The sequence below is a fragment of the Chelonia mydas genome, chromosome 3 (assembly GCF_015237465.2).
Source record: "Chelonia mydas isolate rCheMyd1 chromosome 3, rCheMyd1.pri.v2, whole genome shotgun sequence".
Taxonomy (NCBI): Eukaryota; Metazoa; Chordata; order Testudines; family Cheloniidae; genus Chelonia; species Chelonia mydas.
Window position 1 is genome coordinate 134,370,740 of NC_057851.1, and position 4,469 is coordinate 134,375,208.

The 4,469-nt window shown below is 41.2% G+C and overlaps 1 long non-coding RNA gene across 2 annotated transcripts in view; it reads left to right on the forward strand.

Moving 5' to 3' along the window:
* Window positions 1–4,469, forward strand: part of LOC122465132 — a 65,746-nt gene that overhangs the window by 54,138 nt on the left and 7,139 nt on the right. The window lies entirely within an intron of this gene.

Sequence of the window (4,469 nt, forward strand, 5' to 3'; positions counted from 1 at the left end):
TTGGTATCGTTCCTTCCTTTAGGATTTGAATCTGATAATACTGTGGCCACTGTTAGTATGTTAACTATAGTTACAATTATAACCAACTCTTGTGAGTTTACATATGATTAAGTTGAAAATAGAACCTTCTTTAATGTGCTCTAGAACTAGCAATTATTAAAAGCTAAGGTGTCAAGAAATTCCTTCTCCAATCTTTGTCCTCCTGTAATATTTTAACTGTTTATATGTGGCTAGTTGAAATCCTCCATTATTACTATTAGATTTTGTTGCCCCTTTTCTCTCTCAACACTGTGCACTCAATATCCTCTTCCTGAGCTGAAGCCTCATGTACTATAAGCCACAGATAAGTGTACCCTTGCCATAGGGCTGCAGGGAACCTTGAGAGTTCATCTAGTCCAGCCTCCTGCAGAGAGTCAGGACCAAGTATACCTCCTAGACCATCCCTGACAGGTGTTTGTCTAACTTGCTCTTAAAAACCTCCAATGATGGGGATTCCACAACTTTCCTTGGAAGCCTATTCCGGAACTCAACTATCCTTAGAGTTAGGAAACTTTTCCTAATATCTAACCTAAATTTCCCTTGCTGAAGATTTAAATTGATTACTTCTTGTCCTACCTTCAGTAGACATGGAGAACAATTGATCACAGCCCTCTTTATCACAGCCCTTAACATGTTTAAAGACTGTTATCAGGTCCCCCTCAGACTCCTTTTTTCAAGGTGAAATCTACCAACTTTTTTAAACCTTTCTCACAGGACAAGTTTTCTAAACCTTTTATCATATTTGTTGCTCTCCTTTGGACCTTCTCCAGTTTGTTCACAACTTTCTTAGTGTAGTGCCCAGAATTGGGCACAGTACTGTAGCTAAGGGCAGTCTTCACTACCCGCCATATTGGCGGGTAGTGATCGATCTATCAGGGATCGATTTATCATGTTTCATCTACTCTGGAACTCCAGCTTGCGAGAGGTGAAAGCGGAGTCGACGGGGGAGCGGCAGCGGTTGACTCGCCACAGTCCTCACAGCCAGGTAAGTCGATCTAAGATACATCAACTTCAGCTATGCTATTTGCATAGCTGAAGTTGCATATCTTAGGTCGACTCCCCCCCAGTGTAGATCAGGGCTTAAACCTCACCAGTGCCAAGTAAAGCAGGACAATTACCTCAGGTGTCTTATTCAAAACATGCTTGTTAATACACCTCAGAATATTAGCCTTTTCACAACTGCATTACTTTGCTGGCTTACCTTCAATTTGTGATTCACTATAACCCCAGATCCTTCTCAGCAGTCCTACTGCCTAGTCGCTTATTCTCCATTTTATGTTTGCGTGTTTGATTTTTCCTTTTTAACTGAAGTACTTGTCTGTATTGAATTTCATCATGTTGATTTCAGACCAATTCTCCAATTTATCGAGACCTAGTCCTGTCCTCCAAAGTGCTTGCAACCCTTATCAGCTTGATGTCATCCACACATTTTATAAACATGTTCTCCACTCCATTGTCCAAATAATTAATGAAAATACTGACTAGCACCAGGACAGACCCCCAGAGGGCCCACTAGATATGCCCCTCCTTCCCACCCAGTTTGACAATGATTAGACTGTTCTTTCTGGATGGTTAAACACAATGCAGTGCTCCAGTAATCACTTCAGTTAAGACATACCAGTTGGAAACATAGTATGCTTGTCATGATTTAGTACTTAATTGACTTATCTTTATAAGCGGAGGGCTAGGCTCTTCCTTTCCTCATGAATCAAGTCCAGTTCTGCATAAAGCCAAAGTAATCCAACTCTTTGTGGGAGGTGAAGTGATGAAACCCACCCCATAACCCAAAGAGCGGGGGTGCAGAGTAGCCCTCCTGTCCTCACAGGTTCTGTCCTACAGAGTGGAGCAGAATAGCTGCCAAATCCCCTCCACACTATTCGCAACATGTTGGAGCAGCTAGATCCTCAACATTCACCACAACCCTTCATGCCTGCCTTTGTAGATCTGGTGTCGGGACCACTTCCATGGCAAGCAGGAGCCGTGGAGGTGCCCCTGAACTGCTATACTCTATCCAGTCTCCTCACAAAGCCCCAAAGAGAGGGTTGTGTGGTGCAGCAGGCCTTCAGCTGATCATCCACACAACAGATTAATTTCACCCTCTGAATCTACTGCAACTGCCAAGCTATTAATGGCTTTCTGTATGCTAAATTATTACCTGTGTTTCTTTTATATTGCTATAATCCATTATACAAAATTTTAAATGAACTGGGCTGACCACAGGTCATAATGGTGCTCTAGCCACTCTAGCTGAAATTTGTCTTATTTTTATAATTTAACAACTTAAATTGGATTATTTCTTTTTAAACACTGAATGGATTGAAAGTTCAGCTCTGCAACAGGTTTGTCTAAAGAGTTTCTAAATTTTATCAATTTTTTTTGCTCCTTCTCCCTTTCCTGTGTTTTCTTATCTCTTTTTCCTCTTGTACTTTGGTTATTTTAGACAGTTAAAGGCCCTATTCTGGCAGCTCCTAAACACCCTTAAATCCCATTCCATTCACTCAGCACTTTGCTAGATCAGGCTGTAAGTCTCCCGTAAAATGGATTAATGAGCTATGATCATCCTCAAAGTAGACTGAAGAACCATAGAAATAAAGGGCTGTGAGGGACTTCAAGAGGTCATCTGTAGTTAAAAAATCTCCCTTGCTACAAACTAAGCCAATTACTTCGGGGACATCAGAAAAGGAAGATATTAAATGTGGTGTTGGTCCTTACTCGAGCTTGCCTATTAGCTTCCTTGAATTCTGTGGCTGCAGGGCCGGCTCTAGGTTTTTTGCCGCCCCAAGCTCGGAGAGCACAACTGCCCAAGCCAAAAAAAAAAAAAAAAAAAGAAAGGAAAGGGTGGCCGGAATGCCACCCCTGGAATTGTGCCGTCCCAAGCACGTGCTTGCTTTGCTGGTGCCTGGAGCCGGTCCCGTGTGGCTGGCTGTAATGTCTGCATCAAATAATGTTGAAGCTAAATGGTGAGGAAATGGGATACCAGTGTGCTAAACACACAAGAGAAATATACAAATCAATTTCAGTACTGTTATTTCTTTAAAATGGCCTTGTGTAGAAATAACCAATTTCTAGTAAATTTCACAATTTGTTTTTCATTTACTATTTGCTCATACTTAGTTATATATGGTGACATTCATAACATATATTGTTTTGGGGTTGCAAATACTGCAGGGGAAAAATTATTTTAAAATCTTCGTAGTTCGTTTATTTTTAATTTCATGGTAACTCCTTACCCACGTGAAGTGGGGGGATAAAATCCATGAGAGCGTATCTCTGAAGAAGGTTGATTGTATAAGAGTTCTTTATAAAATAAATCAGTAGCTTTCTGTGCAATTTCAACAGAGCAAAAAGCAAAATGGTTACATCCAAAAGCTGAAAAGCTATTGTTGTCAGTTCCTAAGAAACTCTAAATTTGTCCAGTAGGTGGTACTAAGAGCCATTTCCTTCTAAAAAGGAGAAAATACTTGACCGTAATTTAATGTACTATAAATAAGGTAAATGGCTTTCATAAAAGGCTCAAGATACATAAAATGCTAAAATATCAAATGTACACATTCTGTGAAAGGATGGTAATTTATATGGATTTCTGGTGCATTTCTTTCTCTTTGGTAAAAACAAATGTGCATAGGTAGTGATCACTGGTGGGGGGGAAAAGGGTCCTGGACATAAAAACTGGTAACCTACATTTAAGGACATGTTTCTGAATTCATGGAACAGCTCAAATCAATACCTGTCGCGGTGCAGTGGGAGGGAAGTAGACAAGCGTTTCATCTGTGTCCTTTCCCAGATGAACTAATGCTTATATGCTCCTGTGTGTGTGTGTTTAAAACATTGCATATAGAGCCAGATTACCAGTGCAGATGCATTAGAGAGATGTGTATACAAGGTACTTCATGCCACTTCACCCCTGCATAAATGCAAGAAAAAAAATCTCAGTCTTGTGTCTGGGGAGCTCAAGGACTGCTCAAAGCTAGTACCACCTGTCATTACCTTCTTGAAAAAGGAAAGGGAGGGGACTGGGTCGGTCACTTTAATGTGAGTTGAGTTCAGTCAGTATCTTCAAGAATCAGGCTCCTGCTGAGAACTTATGTTTATGGTCCCTATTGATTACTTTGAGAGCTTAACTCTTTCAGGCCAGATCAACTCTTGTTAGTGCAGACAGGTGTCCAGCCTGGTCCCTTTGCCCCAATGTCTGGTTTTCCTCCAGTTTCCATAAGAGTGGAGAAGCTGCAAGCTATACTTAGGGCTCCATATTGCCCTATTGGCAGCAAGTGCTGAAGGGGTGGCCTAAAACAACACCCATCCAGGGAGTCCGTGGGCCTGATTCTCTACTCCATTACATAGCAGTGAAATTCCATCGACTTATGTGCCATTCACTGGTGTAAAACTAATTGTAGTGGAGAGGAGACTCATGTCCCGTGTATTGATTCTAG